A 21,153-nucleotide genomic window follows, 5' to 3' on the forward strand; every position below is an offset into this window, starting at 1 on the left:
CGATAAATGGGCACATTCCCTACCCACAACGAGCATACGGTCTAGAATACATTCCAGATCAGAACCAGTCCCTGTCCCACAAGGGACTCATAATCTAACGGGGATGGAGAAGGGAGGGAGAATGGGTATGTAATCCACTTTATGCAGCTGAGGAAACTGAGGCACAGAAAAGTTGAATTACTTGCCCAAGGTGGCCCAGCAGTCAAGTGATGGAGCGAGGATTGGAACCTGGTCCTCTGGCTCCCAGGCCCCTGCTCTTTCCAGTAGGCCACGCTGCTTCTCTAAGCTCATAATGGACTTGGGGTAGCTAAGAAGTCAGTTTGACAGAACCAGAAATGATGTCAGATCCTGTTTGCAGGCTCGGGGATTAAATCACATCATTTATCCTGTTTCTCAGAGTGAAAAGTCCATAGTCCTGGGTGGGAGAGGAAGGAACAATTCCGTGTCTTCTTTTTTTCTTTTTTCCACCATCAATCTTTGGATTCAACACTGAGAAACACGGCCAAAGGACGTGAAGGATGCAGGGGCATGCCCAGTGCCCCTCCGGGAGGCATGAATCATCCTGGTGAGGTTCCCACATTTCACGGAATGGATGGTTATCGGACTTCAAGGCAGTGACAAGGATCGTCAATTATTCCTGAACCACAGGCAGCTCTCAGCAGGGAGCAGGGCTCTGATATTGATTGAGTGCAGCCTGGGGGAACAGCTCTGACTTGGTGCTTGAAGGAAGATGGATCGAGGCTAATCAGGAGGAAAAGCAGTTCAATATTTTAGATTAAAGCAGTGTGGCCTAGTGGATAGAGGATTGGTCTGGGTGTCAGAAGGCGCTGGGTTCTAATCCCGGCTCTGCCACTTGTCTGCTGCTTGACCTTGGGCAAACCCCCAGTTAGATTGCAAACTCCTTGAGGGCGGAGATCATGTCAATTAATGGAATTTATTGAGTGATTATTGGGAGCAGAGCAGTATACTCAGAGCTTGGGAGAGTACTCCAATACAATGCTCTCTATTCAATAGAGAAGCAGCATGACCTAATGGATAGAACACAGGTCTGGAAATCAGAAGAACCTGGGTTCTAAACCTGGCTCCGTCACTTGTTTGTTGTGTGACCTTGGGCAAGTCACTTCACTTATCTGGGCCTTAGTTACCACATCCATAAAGTGGGGATTAATACCCTGTATTAATCTATATATATGTTTGTATCTGTATATATGTTTATATATATACACACATATATATGTGTTTATATACACACCTGTATATATGTTTATAGTTTTATTACTCTATTTTACTTGTACATATTTGTTCTTCTATTTATTTTGTTACTGATGTGCATCTAGCTTTACTTCTATTTATTCTGATGACTTGACGCCTGTCCATATGTTTTGTTTTGTTGTCTGTCTCCCCCTTCTAGACTGTGAGCCCGTTGTTGGGTAGGGACAATCTCTATATGTTGCCAACTTGTACTTCCCAAGCGCTTAGTACAGTGCTCTGCACACAGTAAGCACTCAATAAATACTATTGAATGAATGAATAATACTGTAATTAATACTGTGCCCAACCTGATTACCTTATATCTACCCCAGGGATTAGAACAGTGCTTGGCACAGAATAAGCCCTTAACAAATGCCTTAATAATATCATTATTATTACAGTGCTCTGCACACAGTAAGCACTCAATAAATGCCATTGATCGATCAATTATTTGATCTATTGATAAATTATTATTGATTGATCAATTATCAATCAATTATTATCAATTGGTCAATTATCAATCAATTATTGATTGTTCAATTATTGATCAATTATTATTGGTTTCAAGATTGGAACTGGAGGACTCTGAAGGGCTCTCTAGGTTCAGCAGGAGAGTAAGTGCAACACTTTTTTTAGATACCTTCTCCTTCCAGTTATCTTTTCCCAGGCTAGGGCTTTGTCCCACTGGATCCCTCCCTTTGGGACTGACTATTTATTGAGCACCTATTAGGGCTGGAGCACCTTCCCCAGTGGATGAGGTGTCAGAATGGTTCTTACTGTAGGTTCATAGATAAAGTAAACCCTAGCAATGTTGAGAATTCTCCTGGCTCCTCTGCACTCCTTATCAGAAATCTGCCCTAGGGGACATCTATCTATATATATATAGTACAAACTCAAGTGCTTAGTGCAGTGCCCTGTACATAGTAAGTTCTCAATAAATAATAATAATAATTGTGGTATTTGTTAAGTGCTTACTATGTGCCAGACACTGTACTAAATGCTGGGATGGTTACAAGCAAATCGGGTTGGAAGCAGTCTCGATCCCCCCACGGTCTCGATCCCCATTTTACAGATCAGGTACCTGAGGCACAGAGAATTAAATGACTTGCCCAAGGTCACACAGTGGACAAGTAGTGGAGCTGAGATAACCCATGACCTTCTGACTCCCAGGCCCCTGCTCTTCCTATGTATTTCAATCAATCAATTGTTGATACTTACTGAGTGCTTACCTTGTGCAGAATACTGTACTAAATGCTTTTGGGAGTACAGTGTATTTCAATCAATCAATTGTTGGTACTAACTGAGTGCTTATTGTGTGCAGAGCACTGTACTAAATGATTGTGCGAGTACAGTACAACAGAGTTGGTAGAGTAATAATAATGATGGCATTTGTTAAATGCTTACTAATCATTCATTCAACCGTATTTATTGAGCACTTACTGTATGCAGGACACTGTACTAAGCGCTTGGGAAGTACAATTCAGCAACAAATAGGGACAATCCCTATGTGCCAAGCACTGTTCTAAGCACTGACACCTGCTCACAATGAGTTTACAGTCTAGATGTGGAGAAACCCCACTGCTGGTGAAACATCCCTTTGAATGCATGTGTGACTGAAAAGGCAGCTGTGGAACACAGAGTCCTGGCCTCATTGAGCACATAAAAAAGTTATCACGTGTCTACTGTGCGACCTTGGGAAAGTCACTTAACTTCTCTGAGCCTCAGCTACCTCATCTATAAAATAGGGATTAAGAGTGTGAGCCCCATGTGGGATAGGGGCTGTGTCCAACCTGATTAACTTGTATTTGTGCTTGCCACAGAGTAAGCACTTGAGTACCATAATTATCATTATTATTATTTTTAGGTATCTAAAGACGTGGTTAAGGACACACCGGCAGCAACTGCTACTCAGGGAAGTTTGGTTTAATAAGAGCATTCATAATTGAGGTGTTTGTTAAGTGCTTACATAGTATACTCTTCCACAAACTTAGTAAAGTGCTATGCAAACAGTAAGTGCTCAATAAATATGACTGAATGAATGAAATTGCTGGATTAGCTACAAGATAATCAGGTTGGACACAGTCCTTGCCCACAAGGGGCTCACAGCCTAAGAGGAAGAGAGAGCAGGTAGCTACATTTTATAGATGAGGGAACAGAGGCTCAGAGAAGTGAAACAGCGTGCCCAAGGCCACATAGCAGACAACTAGCTGACGCAGGATTGGAACTGAGTGAACAGATTCTGGCTCATTCACTTTAAGGGGGAGAAGGAGCCTTAACTCTCAGAGAGAGGGCATCTCAGTCACCCAAAGCCTCATCCCGGGTTGATTGGGTTGCCAGAAGGGGAGAAACAGTTACTTAATTTGGGCAGAGAGAGAATGATTGAGAGCGGCCCCTTGTCCAGAAGCCCTTATCATCTTCCTCTACTTGATCCTGGGAAAGGGAATTCAATAGACTTCCCCAAGCCAATTGATCCAGAGATTTCCTGACACAGGGAATGTCATGGCCGTGTGAACTGCCAGATTAGAAAATCCCCCTCGCGGTCAGTTAGGGCTCACTCTGTGGGAATTGCCCCAAACTTCCTGTGTGATTTTGTGGTGATGAATGTCTGAAAATGAAATGGATTATGCTGAGTGCCCGTGGTGGGTTTCACTGACCTGGGAGGCTGTCCTGCCATTGTAGACTCCCAGGAGTCACAAGTGGCTTGATAGATTGTCGGCTGAGAGAGCCGGGGTGGGGGAGCAACGATCCGAATCACTGTCAGTGAGAGATTCTGGTGGCCTCTGTCCTTTCTGGCTGACACCAGTTGATAGGTTAGGTGAAGGGTGGCATTGTGAAAATCTCTGGTAAAGGGTTTCAGGGGAGGGAGGGAGGATTCATTCATTCATTCGTATTTATTGAGCGCTTACTGTGTGCAGAGCACTGTACTAAGCGCTTGGGAAGTACAAGTTGGCAACATATAGAGACGGTCCCTACCCAACAGCGGGCTCACAGTCTAGAAGATGAGGATGGAATTGCAGGAGAAATACATATACACGAGGTAGCCCCAGTTACTACCTGAGAGGACATGCTAGTGAACATAGCTCTCCAGAGCCAGGATTTTGTGCTTTCTTTTCTTATGGTATTTGTTAAGCATTTAGTATGTGCCAGGCACCCTACTAAGCACTGGGGTAGATACAAAATAATCAGACACAGTCCATGTCCCACATGGGACTCAAAGTCTTGGTCCCCATTTTAGAGATAACTGCGGCACAGGCACAGTTTATAGCTACCCAGTGTTTAGTTCAGTGCCTGGCACATAGTAAGTGCTTACAAATACCAGAGAGAAAAAAAAAAACCTCCCTGGCAGGGCCTGGGGAAGACTGCCTCTGCACCTCCAGGTGCTGACGTTGGGAACAGGCCAGCGAATTTCATGGGCTTCATGCCTGGAAAAGCAGGCTCAGTTCACTCTTCCATGTCCAGAAACGCTCGCAAGACAACCTGAAGGACGGAGAGAGGCGAGAGACCTCCTTCTCCTTTTTTCTTTAATAGTATTTATTAAGCGTTACGTTCCAGGCACTGTTCTAAACCTTAGGGTAGATATGAGGTAATCAAGCTGGACACAGTCCCTGTCCACATGGGGCTCACAGTCTTCATCCTCATTTTCCAGATGAGGTGACTGAGGCTCAGAGAAGTGAAGCGACTTGCCCAAGGTCACACAGCAGATAAGTGGTGGAGCTGGGATTAGAACCCAGGTCCTTCTGACTCCCAGGCCCAGGCTCTAGCCACTATAATGATAATAATAATAATGATGGCATTTGTTAAGCGCTTACTATGTGCAAAGCACTGTTCTAAGCGCTGGGGAGGGGAAACAAGGTAATGCGGTTGTCCCATGTGGGGCTCACAGTCTTAATCCCCATTTTACAGATGAGGTAACTGAAGCTCAGAGAAGTTAAGTGACTTACCCAAGGTCACACAGCAGACATGGCGGAGCCGGGATTCGAACCTATGATCTTTGACGCTGCTTCTGTGCCAGACACTGTACTAAGTGCTGGGACAGATAGAACATGGTGGGATCACATGTTCTGTTCTGTTCCACTTTGGCCAAGACTGCACCCTTCTGAGTCTCTGCACTGTAAACCCCCTCTAGACTGTAAACTCATTGTAGGCAGGGAATGTGTCTGTTATACTGTTCTATTGCACTGTCCCAAGCACTTAGAACAGTGCTCTGCACGCAGTAAGTGCTCAATAAATACGATTGATTGATTGAATGAATGCACACAAGCAGAGAGGGCAAGCCTCCACATATTTGCCAGGGCAACTCCCACTTTATGTGAACACCCTAATGGGGAGGGGTCAGAGGGCCGGACCAGAAGTGTCTTACTCTATTGTATCATCATCAATCATCAATCGTATTTATTGAGCGCTTACTGTGTGCACAACACTGTACTAAGCGCTTGGGAAGTACAAGTTGGCAACATATAGAGACAGTCCCTACCCAACAGTGGGCTCACAGTCTAAAAGGGGGAAACAGAGAACAAAACCAAACATACTAACAAAATAAAATAAATAGAATAGATATGTACAAGTAAAATAAATAAATAAATAAATAGAGTAACAAATATGTACAAACATATATATACATATATACAGGTGCAGTGGGGAAGGGAAGGAGGTAAGATGGGGGGGATGGAGAGGGGGACGAGGGGGAGATGAAGGAAGGGGCTCAGTCTCTCCCAAGTGCTTAGTACAGTGTTCTGCACAGAGTAAGTGATCACTATTTTCATTCAATCTACTTATTGAGCACTTGACATTGATTGCTTGATTAAATACAATTAAAATCAATCACAACAGGAAATATATTTGTGTTTTCTACCTGACCCTTGGAACTTGGTTATTTCAAACACCATGTACTAATTCCTGCGAACTGAAACACCAAGATGACATCTCCAGAATTCCAGAAAAACAAAGACGAAAAACTCCAGAGAAGCAGCATGGCTGAGTAGGAAGATCAGGGGCTGGGCAGTGAGAAGGACCTGGGTTCTAGTCCCGGCTCTGCCCCTTTTTTGCTGTGCAACCTTGGGCAAGTCGCTTAACTGCCCTGAGCCTCAGTCACCCCACCTGTCAAATGGGAATTAAGACTGTAAGCCCCATGTGGGACATGGACTGTGTCTCACCTGATTAGCTCCTATCAACCCCAGCGCTTAGTACAATGCCTGGCATATAGTAAGTGCTTAACAAATACCATAAAATAAAAAAATCTTAGCTTGGAGGTTGTTGGCTAGAGAGGATTTTATTCTTGTCCCAGCTTGACAGTTTAATGCTAGAGCAGGCCTGTAACAGAGGCACTATGGTGACAAAACAGCAGGTATCTGAGCAGAGAAAAGAAAACAGATGAGGATAATCTTTCCCCACCCAGGACAGATGCTAATCCTCCCTTACCTGGCAACTTTCTAAAAGTCTCTCCCCTTTTTTCCTTTTCTAAAAGTCTCTCCCCTTTTCTCCTTTTCCATCAGCAAGATGGCATCCACCTCAGGAAAACAAAGGAATCTCCAAATGATCCTTAGAACACCTTGCATGCAAGGTAGTTCGTGACTTGTCAGCCAATCGTTTTTATTGAGCACTGCTGGTCTGCAGAGCACTGTACTAAGCGCTAGGGAGAGTACCATATAACAATAAACAGACATATGCCTTGCCTACAGCGAGTTTACAAGTTTTTTTCTTCCCCTCTGGGGCTACCCTGACTGAGTCTGGGCATCACGTACCTTACCGCAGCTCAGAGGCTTTGAGAGCTCTAAAGAGGATCTGAAACCAGTTAGGCGAAGGCTTCCAGCCAGCTATATTTTAATCTTGTTTTGACTGAGACCGTCCTCCTGTGTATAAACATGTCAGTGTCAGAGGGAAGAAAATGTTGAATGCCCTCAATTACCAAGGGGAAATTAATCACCTTATTAACTACTGCATCACACACATGAAACACAAATTAAGTGCTCTCACTAGGAAACGCAGTCGCTCCTGGGCCAGAGATCGATTAACCTAGAGAGTCGATACAAACTGTATAAACAGAGGGCTGGGGAAACCGAGGGACTCACTCTGATCAATCGAGAGCAAAGAACCTGTGTAAACGTGTCCCTGCTACAATACGTCAGTGCCCTTTTCTCTAATCCAAAGAGTAGAGAAACCATACGGCAGGATGTACCCATGAGGATGGTCTCAGTCAAAACAAGATGAGGCCTGGCCAGTTCTATGGGAGAAAGAAAGAGACGGAAGAGATGGTGGTCTCAGCCCTCAGAAAACATGGACACGACAGAACACGGGCTCCTGGGGATCGGATGGAAGATTCCGGAATCTTCCGATTTGGCCGCTGGAAGTGCAGATGGGTACCCGAGAGTGTTTCCTTCTGAAATAAGGAGAGGGGTGGGGGGAGTTTCAGGGAGGGTGAAAACAGAAAAAGCAAGTGAAAGAGACAGGAGAAGGGGACTACAGAAAAGAACTCATCTGTGGCTTTCTATAGAGCCATCAAGATTCACCAGAAGTTCAAAGCAGGACCAAGGTCATGACCAGATTTGCTGCCTAAAAGTTCTCAGGCTCTGTTTCCCATTCAGTTCCATTTACATTTTGGATTTTTTCCCTGAATTAGATCCGTTGTACAGATGGAAAGTAGAGAGGACAGAAATGCAGAGTGCCAGAGCTAGAGAAAAGAGAAAAGTTGAACACAACTCAAGAGGAGCCCTAGGACAAAAGCCCAGAATTCCAGCAGATTCTTATCAACCACATTGTGCTGACTCAGAACAGCTTTCTGGATCTCCAAGGACCTCTGAGGATTCAATTTCTCACACGTAGCCCAGGCTGAAGCAGGAAAGTGGCCCATTCTCCCCCGTGATACTAGCCCCCACTGACCCTGCATCATTACTCGGGAGAGGAGACAAACTTCTGAGGCAAAGATACAAAACCAATGAGGTTTGTTTTGTTTTGTTTTTATGTTATTTGTTAAGTGCTTACTATATGCCAGATGCTGTTCTAAGAGCTCGGGTAGATACAAGCTCATCAGGTTGGACACAATCCCTGTCCCACATAGGGCTCACAGTCTTAATCCTCATTTTACAGATGAGGTCACTGAGGCACAAAGAAGTGAAGTGACTTGCCCATGGTCACATAGCAGACAAGCGGCAGAGGTGGCATTTGAATCCAGGCCCTTCTAAAACCCAGGCCCTTTCTCTATCCACTAGGCCACGCTGCTCCTCAGTTGTCTTCCTGCCACCTACTGAGGGTCTAGTTTTTCTGGTACCTACTGAGGGTCTGGAATTTTTCTGGTATTGGCTTTTGAGTGGAACAGGGGGGTCTCTGGCTGACGGAATTAGCAATTCAGTGGTTTCTCCACACAGTGTCTGGAGTGGAGAAGTGTCTGGAGAAGCTGGAAGGCCCTAAAATCATTTGCTCATTGTGGGCAGGGAATGTGTTTGTTTACTGTTGCATTATACTTTCCCAAGCTCTGCACACAGAAAGCTCTCTATAAATATGATCAATTAATTGATTGTAGCATATCCATTCACTGAGAGTGGGTTATAGAACACTGCCTGATCTGACCTAGGGCACTGAGCAACATGCCTGTTAAGCCCACTCCACCTGGCTTGCAGGCAGACATTTATATTAATGTCTGTCTCCCCCTCTAGATTGTGAGCTTTTTGTGGGCAGGCAATGTTCTGTTATATTGTACTCTCCCAAGCACTTAGTACAGAGCTCTGCACACAGTAAGCACTCAGTAAATGCGGTTGACTGACCAACCAAGCTCTTTGGATTTGACTGCTTGAATAAGGATGCAATTAAAACATACTTTGGGGGCCTTCATAAGCGGATGACTTTTGGAGACTGACAAGTTTCCTAACTGAAGTGAGCTGGAGAAGGAAAATAAAACCCGAGCAGACAGCAGGAATGCCAAGCCAATGCCAATGTGGGGCCTGGACCCCTCAGCCAGGAGGCCACCGCGTATCAGGTGATCCTCCTGGCGGAGTGGCTTTCTCTCCTTCCAGACAGTGATAGGAAGAAGGAAGAAGCAGAGCATGTTTAGGCCCACTGACCAGGAATGTTTGGTCAGGAGGCTTGGGGGAACCTGCCTTTTTTTTCCACTGGGTGTTTTAAGCAGCACTCACTAGCCAACACCTTTTGAAAGAAATTCCTGGTGTTGGGAAGTGAGAAAGAGAAAAAATGAAAATCCAGAGACAAGGTAAAGCTGAGGCCCCAGTTCCAGGAACATTCAAATAAGACGGGCTTGGAGAGTCGAGCCCAACTCTAATCTCCTCAGTGTCCGCCTCCCTCCTTCCGCTTGGCACAAGACAGTAACCCCATTAGGTGGCGGAATCTGGGGAGATGATTATCCAAAGGCGTCCTGGAATCTAAAGGGCCTCTTGGCACAGCAGCTCAGGAGTTAAACATCAAGGAGAAAACCAAACAACACACATGGGTTGCATTTGCCTTAATAAATACATAAAAAAATTTCAAGGGGAAGGTACACTAGAAATTGTGTTTGCCAAGTCCCCAACCTTTGGAAATAAGCTATTGATGCCTGTTTGGGGGAAAGGGAAAAGGAGAGGGAGGCTTGTGGGGTAGAGGGTTGGGGGTGGAGGAGATATATGCGTAGAATTAGAAGTAGACTGACTGCTTGCAGAGTGTGTTTCAGCAGATCTGGCTGGAGAGAGCCCCAAGAACAGCAAAGGATAGAAAAAGCAGAGACCAGAACCTCTGATAGTAATAACAATAACTATGGTATTTGTTAAGCACTTACTATGTACCAGGCACTGTTCCAAGCACTGGGGTAGATAGGAGATAATAATAATGATGGCATTTATTAAGCGCTTACTATCTGCAAAGCACTGTTCTAAGCACTGGGGAGGTTACAAGGTGATCAGGTTGTCCCATGGGGGGCTCACAGTCTTAATCCCCATTTTACAGATGAGGTAACTGAGGCACAGAGAAGTGAAGTGACTTGCCCAAAGTCACACAGCTGGCAATTGGTGGAGCCAGGATTTGAACCCCTGACCTCTGACTCCAAAGCCCGTTCTCTTTCCACTGAGCCACGCTGCTTCCCATCATCGGGTTGGACACAGTCCCTGTCCCACATGGGGCTCACAGTCTAAATTGGAGGGCAAACAGGAGAACTGAGGCACAGAGAAGTGAAGTGAATTGCCCAAGGTCACACAGCAGACAAATGGTGGAGCTGGGCCTAGAACCCAGGTCCTTCTGACTCCCAGGCCCGTGATCTATTCATTAGGCCATGCTGCTTCTCTGATCTGTACAGTCTACAATCTAGGCTCCTTACAGAGCTCCTTGCCCTCAGATGAGGTACAGTAAGGGTCCCTTAGATTGGTAGCCCCATGTGGGGACCGTGTCCGACCCGCTCTTATATCTAGCATAGTGCTTGGCACCTCGTAAGCACTTAAATTCCACAGTGATCTTTTTTTTTATGGTATTGTAAAACATTTACTGTGTGCCAGGCACTGTTCTAAGTGCCAAGGTAGATTCAAGCTAATCAAGTTGGACGCAGACCATGTCCCACATGGGGCTCACAGTCTTAATCCCCATTTTACAGATGAGGTAACTGAGGCCCAAAGAAGTTAAATGAGTTAAATCCCAGACTGAGCCCCCTCCTTCCTCTCCCCCTCCTCCCCCTTCCCCTTCCCATCCCCCTGCCCTACCTCCTTCCCCTCCCCACACCACCTGTATATATGTCTGTACAGATTTATTACTGTATTTATTTTACTTGTACATATTTACTATTCTATTTATTTTATTTTGTTAGTATGTGTTGTTTTGTTGTCTGTCTCCCCCTTCTAGGCTGTGAGCCAGCTATTGGGTAGGGACCGTCTCTATATGTTACCAACTTGTACTTCCCAAGCGCTTAGTACAGTGCTCTGCACACAATAAGCGCTCAATAAATACGATTGAATGAATGAATGAATGAATTTGCCCTAGGTCACGCAACAGACAAGTGGCAGAGCCGGGATTACAACCCAGGTTCTTCTGACGCCCAGGCCTGTGCTCTACCCACTAGACCGCACTGCTTCTCATTTAGTACTGCTGGAAGAGGGGCCTTACCCCTCTGCCTCCCGGCCTGGATCCACCCTGCCCCGAAAAAAGGGTCCAATAAAATGAAGAACGGCCAAACCGCTTCTCCGGCCGACAGGTGTCGGGGCCAATTTTAGAGGCCAGGAGGGAAGCGGAGCAAGGTCATAAGAGTCACTATCATCTCTGTTAGGCCATAGAGCTCTCCAGGACTATAAATATCTCTGTTTCTGCTTCAACAACCATGAAGCCGACAGTGACCTGAGACCACGAGGGGTGAGGTGAGACTCGGAATGAGGGGGTGGGGAGTGGTCGCTGGAAGAGGATAATGAGAGGGCAGGCATAGGGAGAAGGTAATAGGCGCACAGAAAGAGGTAAAAAAAGGTGCACACCAAATAACTGAAGGGAATGATGAGAGTGTGGATAGGCAGCGATATATGACAAGGTTAGACTCAGTGGTATTTATTCACTCATTCATTCAACTCAAATTTTTTGAGTGCTTATTGTGTGCAAATCACTGTACTAAGCTCTTGGTAGAGTACAATATCATCATCATCAATCGTATTTATTGAGCGCTTACTGTGTGCACAGCACTGTACTAAGCGCTTGGGAAGTACAAGTTGGCAACATATAGAGACAGTCCCTACCCAACAGTGGGCTCACAGTCTACAATATAACAATAAACAGACACATTCCCTGCCCACAACAAGCTCTTACTGTGTGCAGAGCACTGTCCTAAGTGCTTGGGAAGCTAGGTAAATTGTGAATCCCGCAAGGGACAGGGCCTGTGTCTAATTTCCACCTGCATGCTCTTTCCCAGCATTTAGTACAGTGCTCTGCACACAACAAGTACTTAATAAATGCTATTACTAGACTGTAAGCTCCTTGTGGGCAGGGAATGTGTCATCCGACTCTGCTACACTGTACTCTCCCAAGCTGTTGGCACAATGCTCTGCACACAGTAAACTCTCAAGCGCATTATGGGCAGGGAACTGATCGCTAATTCCGCTGTACTGTATTCTCCCAAGGGCTTAGTACAGTTCTCTGCACGAGGTAAGCGCTCAATAAATATCATTGATTCAAGTACAATAGAACTGAGGTGAAGTCAAAGGCTGTTCTGAGAATATGCAGGGACACAGTTCTACACTGCCTCCTGTAGATACCCTGCTTCACTGAACTCTTCCCTCTCTCCCATGCATTCCCCCTCTTCCAGGAGCTTTTTATTTATTGGATGCTCCTTTTGCACTCCTTTTTTCACCAGTTGTTCACTACATTTCAATAATTGGAGGGGACAAGGGGAGATTCCAATTACACTCCTCCTCTCCCATTTTTGCCCCTTGTCCAAAACAGCCTCCACCATCACCGCCACACTTAGCTCTCAACATCTCCACACGTACTTCCTTGGTTTAGAAGCGAAAAGTGCCAGAGCCAGGGCATTTACCATTTATCCCGTTGATTAAGACAGTGAGCCTGATAAGGGCCAGGGACTGTGTCCATCCCGGTTTGCTTTTATCCACCCCAGCACTCATCGGCTTTAAAACACTCTATCACCTTGCCCACTCCTACTTTACCTTGCTGATTTCCTATCAATCATCGGTATTTATTGAGTGCTCATTATGTGTAAAGCACTTTACTAAACACTTGGGAGAGTACAATACAACAGAGTTAGCAGACATGTTCCTTGCCCACGATGGCCTACTAAAATCCAGCCCACTCTAACTCAAATTTACTCACTGTACTTTGATCTCATATATCTTGCTGCGACCATTTTCCCATGTCCTTTCTCTGGCCTGGAGTCTCTCTTCATATATCACAGACCACCATTCTCCTCACTTTCAAAGTCTTATTAAAATCACATATCCTTCAAGAGGGCTTTCCCTGACCACAGGGAGCTTACAGTCTAGAGGGGTTGACGGACATTAATATATAGCAATAAATTATGGATAAGTACATAAGTGCTGTGGGGCTGAAGGAGGGTGAATAAAGGCAGCAAATCAGGGTGACACAGAAGGGAGTGGGAGAAGAGGAAATGAGGGTTTAATCAGGGAAGGCGGAGAGGATAGTGGTGCTTCCCAAGGACAGTCTCCATCTTGAAACAAGGAACTCTCCTGCTGCAATTGAAAAATAAAGGAAGGCCCACAAAGAGGTTGCCTTTAGGTCATCCAAGAAACTGTCTTCCCTTCTCTTCCAATGAGCCCAGGTTCTTTAGTCTTTCATCCAAGGCTCTCTGTTCCAAACCTTTGATCATATTCTCACTGTTTATTTTCTTAGTGTAATTTTTAAGCGCTTACTATATGCCAGACACTGTATTAAGCACTGGGGTAAATACCATCTTAGGTTGCCAGATCAGATTTGGGGGAGCTCAAATGGGGCAGGATTTCAGAGGATTGGGAACCAATGATCTAAGTATCCTGGGATTAAAGTAATAATAATAACGGCATTTGTTAAGTGTTTACTAGTGGCAGAGCCAGGATTAGAACACAGGTCCTTTTGCCACCCAGGCCCGTGCCCTATCCACTAAGCCACTCTGATTCTCCTCTGGATTTCCTCCAAGTATTGCCCATCAATCACGGGGCTCAACACTGCTTGTTATATTCTAATAGGGCTCTGACCAGGGCAGAGACTAGAGAAAGGATTACTTCATGCTATCTCCATGCTTTATTTCTATTTATATATGCCAGCACCATGCCTGTTTTTAACGCCAGCATTTATGCTGTTAACTTATAATTCACTTGTGGAACCACTTCAAACTTTGCCAATAAGTTCAATGTATAAAGGACAATTGTCATTAAGTACAGGTAGCAGTGCTAGTATTTTCCGAGTCGTGCAAAGTGTGAGGTGTTGGAAAAGTCAAGTAGAGTGAAAAAGCATAGCTAACTAACGGCCCAGAAATGAAAAAGGAGCTACTTGAAACAGCCAAGGGTATAAAGAAACATACACCTGTCAGAAACCCACTTGACTGTTGAAAAAAAAATGAGCCAAAATGAGCCAAAATTTTACATCTGTAAAATAAACTCTCTGCACTTTTCTCTAGCCTATAAGCTTGTGGGAAGAAACTGAGTCTGTTATTATATTGTACTCTCCCAAGTGCTTAGTACAGTGCTCAGTACACAGTAAGTGCTCAATAAATACGATTGATTGATTTTCAAGGAAATAGAGTTCCAAGATAGTGGCTTATTTTTGCCCAATCGTTTCTTTTTGTTGATCATTTTAAACATTGATAATGATGATGATTATAATGATCATCATTTCAATCATTCAATGGTATTTATTGAGTGCCTACTGTGTGCAGAGCCCTGTACTAAGCATTTTGGAGAGTACATTACAATTGATAGACATGATCCCTGACGACAAAGAGCTTCCAGTCTGCAGGGGAAGGCAGACGTTAAAATAAATTACAGAAAAGGAAGAGTGTAAGAATATTAAGTAACCGCTATAGAGTTGAGGGTGGGATGAATATTAAGTGCTTAAGGGCTACGGATCTGAGTCCAGCATGACCTAGTGGAAAAAGCACGGACATGGGAGTCAGAAGACCTGGGTTTTAATTCATTCATTCATTCAATCGTATTTACTGGGCACTTACTGTGTGCAGAGCAATGTACTAAGTGCTTGGGAAGCACAAATCAGAGACGGTCCCTACCCAACAACGAGCTCACAGTCTAGAAGGGGGACACAGACAACAGAACAAAACAAGTAGACAGGCATCAATACCATCAGAATAAATAGAATTATAGCTATATACACATCATTAATAAAATAGAGTAATAAATATGTACAAATAAGAGTAATAAATATGTACAAATATATACAAGTGCTGTGGGGAAGGGGAAGGAGGTAGGGCAATGGGGAGGGGAGGAGGAGGAGGAGGAGAGGAAAAAGGGGGGCTCAGTTTGGGAAGGTCTCCTGGAGGAGGTGAGCTCTCAGTAGGGCTTTTAATATCAGCTCTACCATTTGACTGCTGTGTGATCTTGGGCAAGGCACTTCACTTCTCTGTGCCTCAGTTCTCCTGTTTGCCCTCCTATTTGCCCTCGAGAAGCAGTATGGCTCAGTGGAAAGAGTACGGGCTTTGGAGTCAGAGGTCACGGGTTCAAATTCCGGATCTGCCAATTGTCAGCTGTGTGACTTTGGGCAAGTCACTTAACTTCTCTGGGCCTCAGTTACCTCATCTGTAAAATGGGGATTAAGACTGTGAGCCCCCTGTGGGACAACCTGATCACCTTGTAACCTCCCCAGCGCTTAGAACAGTGCTTTCCACATAGTAAGTGCTTAACAAATGCCATTATTATTATTATTATTATTATTATTTAGACTGTGAGCCCCATATGGGACATGGACTGTGTCCAAACGAATTAGCTATTTTAGCTTTTATCTACCCCAGCACTTGGTACAGTGCCTGGCAGATATTAAGTACTTAATAAATTCCACAGACAATGTTGAGGGGAGGGTAGATAGGGTAGCCCAAGTGGAGATAGTGATTCTAGTTATGATACTGTTTGAAGAGGTGTGTGGAGGTGGGAAGCTGAAGATTCTGCTATAAAACTGACGCCAGGGTGGGAAAGGCGAATGGATAGGAGATGTTACGAAGGAAGAATGACATTCTGGATTTACAGTTGGTTGGATATAAGAGTTGAAGATGAGTCCAAGATCTTTTGCTTGGGAACAAGGCCCAGCTTCAGATGCTGCTGAGGTAAGTAAATGTCTTATATGGCAAGATTGAAGTGGGGACCAGTGGCAAGGTATGGTGACGGGAATTCTTTCAATTATACTTACTGAGCACTTACTGTGTGCAGAATGCTATACTAAGCGATTGGGAGAGTACAATACAACAATAAACACAAATTCTATGTCCACAATCAGCTGTTGTGCCCAGACATTAGTTGGGGTGGCGGAGGAGAATGGGGGTGTTGGAAATGAGGTGCCTGAAGCATTGGCTGAGGAAAAGGAGTGGGAAATTGCTCTTCAACTCCTGCAAAATGCTGCATTATGTTGCTGTGTGTATACCTTTAGCATAGCAGTGTTGTCATTAAGGCTGTGAGGGGAGGGAATAGGTCCTTCTATACCTTGGGGTAGCCACGTGTCTGACCCTCCTTGGGAAGGGGGAGAAAGGGAGGCAGGGACTTGAAAACTGATGGGCTTGCTGTTTAATTTAAGTTGGTGACAGGAGATGTGATAAGTAGAGCACGCTGTTTGGCAATTATGAAAAGTGACTGTTCAAGCGGTTTATGATAATTGGGTAATGAAACTGAGGTCCTGCCTTCTGCTGATGGAGAAACAGGGATTTGCACTCTCCAGAGACTCAGTAATTATGACCTTAAGTAAATAACAAAAGGGAGCTGGGTCCAGGAGTCCTTCTATATGCTGTCCTCCCAGTCATTGAATTAGTTAATTATGGTATTTGTTAAGCTCTTACTGTGTGCCAAGCACTGTACTAACTGCTGGAGTAGATACAAGATAATCAGGTTGGACCCAGCCCCACAGGGGGCTCGCCATCTAAGCCGAAAACGTATTGTATGTCAGTGAATCTAGCTACTGTCACATTGCCTAATATGACTTGTAAAATTAAAACCGGGGCAGAATCAGCTAATTACCTTAACAAAACAATCTAAGATTTTGGTAATTAAGGTCTTGGCAAGTTGTAACTCACTGTTACTGGTGAAGATAAGAAATAGGCAAGGTACTGTAGAAAGAGGCTAATTAAGGAAGGATTGAATTACTGGAACCTCTGGATGATACTGAGATCTTCTCTCCCAGGCTCCTTATGTGAAAACCTTATCAATCACCGTTTGTTGCTCTGTTTTAATGGTCTGTGTGAAGTGAAATGGGACCACCAGGGATAGAAGGGCAGAAACAAATTGGGTAACTATTTAAAAATTTTAAAAAGGCTTAAATATTTTCTCAAGATAAGGGTCTGTTGAATGGGGGAGAAATGGGGCTTTCCTGACCAGCCAAATGGGCAGGGTGAGGATTTAGTTACTACATGCTGTGCTACTTTGTTATATCATTGCACCCTGCTGTGACACACACAAACTATACGGTTGCAGAGAGGACAATACCTGGGCAGAGAGGCAGAAATGGGAGGAGAAAGAGCTTTTGTATTCAGTCTTCACTTAACATTTCCCTTTTGGCTGGCACCTGGCAGAACTCCTAAGGGAAGTGAGTAAAAGTAAGGTTTTATCTGCCTGTGGAGGGACACACAAACACACACACACACACACACACACACACACACACCATGAACTTGGCTTAAACTATCAGCTTCTAAAGTAAGCCTTATTAAAAGAAAATTTCCCTCAAGAGGCCTTCCCTGAAAAAGTCCTCATTTTCTCTTCTCCTAACTCCTTCCTGTGACACACTTGGATGTGTACCCTATATTCACCCTACAGTTTTTGTTTACTTCTCTGTTATTTATATTATCTGTTTCCCCCTCTAGACTGTAAGCTCCTTGTAGGTAGGGTATACGTCTACCAATGAAGGTTGTACTCTCCTAAGTGCTTAGGACAGTGCTCTGCACTCAAATCTGAATCAAGTCAGCGTAGGCATTATAGTCTGAGAGACTCCTAATGACAACAATATTTAGTGCATAGAACCTCTAGAGTGTACAACAGAAGCAAAACCCACAATCAAGCACTGCTATAGGTGTTCCTAAAAGATTCACAAAATGTGGAGGATTCTGAGGAGGGTTTTTGTGGTGGTGGTGGTGGTAGTAGCACTTTTTGAATACCTACTTGGTGTTGTGCACTGAACTGGATGCTTGAAGTATGCTAAAAGACACATTCTCTACCCAAAAGGAGTTTGCTGTTTAATGGGGTGACAAGCATAAAAACACAAATACAGCAGTCACTTAATCAGTGGTATCTGAATGTTTTACTATGTGCAGAGCACTATACTAAATGCTCGAAAGAGTACAATAGCAGATTCTACTCTGCCCACAACAAATTTAAAGGGACAGACATTTAATATAAATAAGTTATAATATAAAATTTGGAGACATACTTAAGTGCAGCAAAAAAACCTCACATATAAGTGCTAAGAATGGTGTTCATAAGTGCTAGAATTGGCTGAAGGGACATAGTCAGGATGCTGGGAAGTGAATCAGGGAAAACTTCCTGGAGGAAGTGGGATTTCAAGGTAGGGAGAGCTGAGGTCTATCTGACGTGAGGAGGGAGGGAAGGCTAAGCCAGGAGAACAGCATGAAGAAGAATACAGAGCAAAGTTCAGCTTAGGCTTAGGTGGAACAAGTACAGTGAACTGGGGAATATTAGAAGACGGGAGGAGAGCCTCAAAACCAGTTGTGAGCCACTTTTATTTGCTATGGAGAGGCAGAGGAAACCACTGAAGGGTTTTGAGGAGAGATGTGGGCCAAGTGATGCTTAAGAGAAGCAGCATGGCCTAGTGGAATGAGCATGAGCCTGGGAATCAGAGGACCTAGGTCCTAATCCTCTCTGCCAAATGCTGACTGGTGACCTTGGGCAAGTCACTTAACTTCTCTGTGCCTCAGTTCTCCTACTTAGCTTGTGAGCCCCATGCGGGACAGGGGCTGTGTCCAGCCTAATTGACTTGAATCTACCCCAGTGCTTAGAACGGTGTTTGACACATAGCAAGCACTTTACAAATATTATAAAAAAGATGATCTGAGCAGCAACATGGTGTAGGGGAGGCTAGGAGATAAGCAAAGGGAAGCATTATTATTGAAAACTTCCTTTCTGAGGTCTACAGGGGATAGGGCCCCTCCCCTGTGTAAAATAGATGGAGTGCTTGGTGAAGCAATGAAGAACGAGGAGGCCTTCTAGTTAATATGTTTCCCAGGATCTCATTACTAATCCATCATCATGCCACTTGTTACTGTAGGTATGTGCTCCTATTTTCTTTAAGTGCCTGATGTCACTGACGGATATATAATCCTAAAAATGGTGAGGCAGATCCTAAGTGTCAGACTGACTGTCCACGCTGAAAACACAGCAGTTGATTTTCTAATAATAATGTGAACACAACTCCCTTCTGCTTATGTGAGAATCCTCAAACACCTCCCCTCTAAGTGCTTGGAATTCATTAAGCCATAACTTTCCTTGCCTCCACACCAAGAGGAGGAAGAACTTATCTCTCCTCCCCATTCGCAGGTGAGATGAATCACATATCATGGCTTAGCGGAAAGAGCCCGGGCTTGGGAGTCAGAGGATGTGGGTTCTAATCCCTGCTCTGCCACTTGTCCGCTGTGTGACCTTGGGCAAACCACTTAACTTCTCTCTGCCTCAATTACCTCATCTGTAAAATGGGGATTAAGGCTGTGAGCCCCACATGGGACAACCTTATGACCTTGTATCTACCGCAGCGCTTTGAACAGTGCTTGGCACATAGTAAGTACTTAACAAATACCATTATTATTATTATTATTATTTGTCAATTCTCTAGACTGTAAATTCATTATGGGCAGGAAATGTGTCTGCCAGTTCTGTGTTGGACTCTTCCAATCAATCATATCTGAGTGTTTATTGTGTGCAGAGCACTGTACTAAGCACTTGGGAGAGTACAACATAAAGTTGGTAGACACTTTCCTTTCCAAGTGCATAGAGCGCTCTGTACATAGTAAGTGCTCAAATACTGATGATTTTAGTAAGTACATAGTGTGTGCAGAACGCTGTATTAAGTACTTGGGAAATGCAGCCATCCGAGACTTTGCCGCACAGCTGAAAGAGAAAGGAGGACACCCTTACCATTCCCCAGAGTGCACTAGCTGCCTTTGCATCTCTCCCTGGAGCCTATTTCTGGGCCCTCAATTTGCTCATGTAGAAGGAGGTTTAGGGAAAAGACTGTTTCTGCTGGTTGGTTAGTTCAGCTGACTGTATCTCTGTCTTTCTGTCTGTCTCTGTCTCCCTCCACCTTTGGCCCCAGGGCTGGCCTAAGCAGAGGAGGAAATTCAGATGGAGAAGCAGCATGCCTTAGTGGATAGAGCATGGGAGTCAGAAGGTACCTGGGTTCTAATCCCAGCTCTGCCACGTGTCTGCTGTGTGACTTTGGGCAAGTCATGTCACTTCTCCGGGCCTCAGTTGCCACATCTGTAAAATGGGGATACGCATGTGAGCCCCATGAGAGACAGGGTCTGTGTCCAACATGATTAACTTGTATCTATCCCAATGCTTATGGCAGTGCTTAGCACATAACACTAACAAGTACCATCATCATGATAATAGAAGGGTGGTAAAGGAGGCATTTTCCCTGAAGGCATATTCACCAGGAAAAAGTGGGGAACAAATCCTTTTTTCTCGGGGAGGAAGGGTGCTAGTGATTTGCTTGTCCAAATTCAGTCCCCACTCTCCTCACCAGTGCTCAGCTCCTGGAGCTATGACTCACTGCTTTTCTGAAAAAAGAAAAGAAGACTATTTGTGTCTGGCCTGTGAAGCCAAAGAGAGCTCATGAATCAGGGAAACCTGAAGATAGCTTTTGTTTAGTTTCCTGAAATCCCTGCTGACGATAACCAAGAGCGAGCCAGAGCCAAGTTTGGAGAACGGATGGCGAGCAGGGAGGGTCGCCTCCTCAGGCACGGCAGGTCAGCGTTCCTGACCCTCGGGCTGTTCAGAGACTCCTGGTCGGTGCTGAAGAGCCATCCTAGATCTAGGAGCTTCTGTTCAAATGGGGAGGAGCAAGGAAATTGCCTTGCCAATGCCCCAAACTAACCAGGAGGCTTGAGGAATATGGTGGTCTTAATGCGGACAGGGAGAACTGCCAGCAGATCAACAGAATAAGCAATAAACCTTTTCCCTCTCTTGTTTTGGGCTTCACTTATGTTGTTGTTGTAGGGTAGACAGTATTTTCCCAAGGACAGACTGCCAAGAGAAACAATGGGTTCCTCAAGGAACGCACCCCCCCCCC

The 21,153-nt window shown here is 44.8% G+C and overlaps 1 protein-coding gene across 1 annotated transcript in view; it reads right to left on the reverse strand.

Annotated features, from left to right (window-relative positions):
• The window catches only part of TSC22D3 (TSC22 domain family member 3), a 143,312-nt gene that overhangs the window by 44,150 nt on the left and 78,009 nt on the right, over window positions 1-21,153 (reverse strand). The gene's annotated exons all lie outside the window — the stretch shown is intronic.

Source organism: Tachyglossus aculeatus, chromosome 6, assembly GCF_015852505.1.
Source record: "Tachyglossus aculeatus isolate mTacAcu1 chromosome 6, mTacAcu1.pri, whole genome shotgun sequence".
NCBI lineage: Eukaryota > Metazoa > Chordata > Mammalia > Monotremata > Tachyglossidae > Tachyglossus > Tachyglossus aculeatus.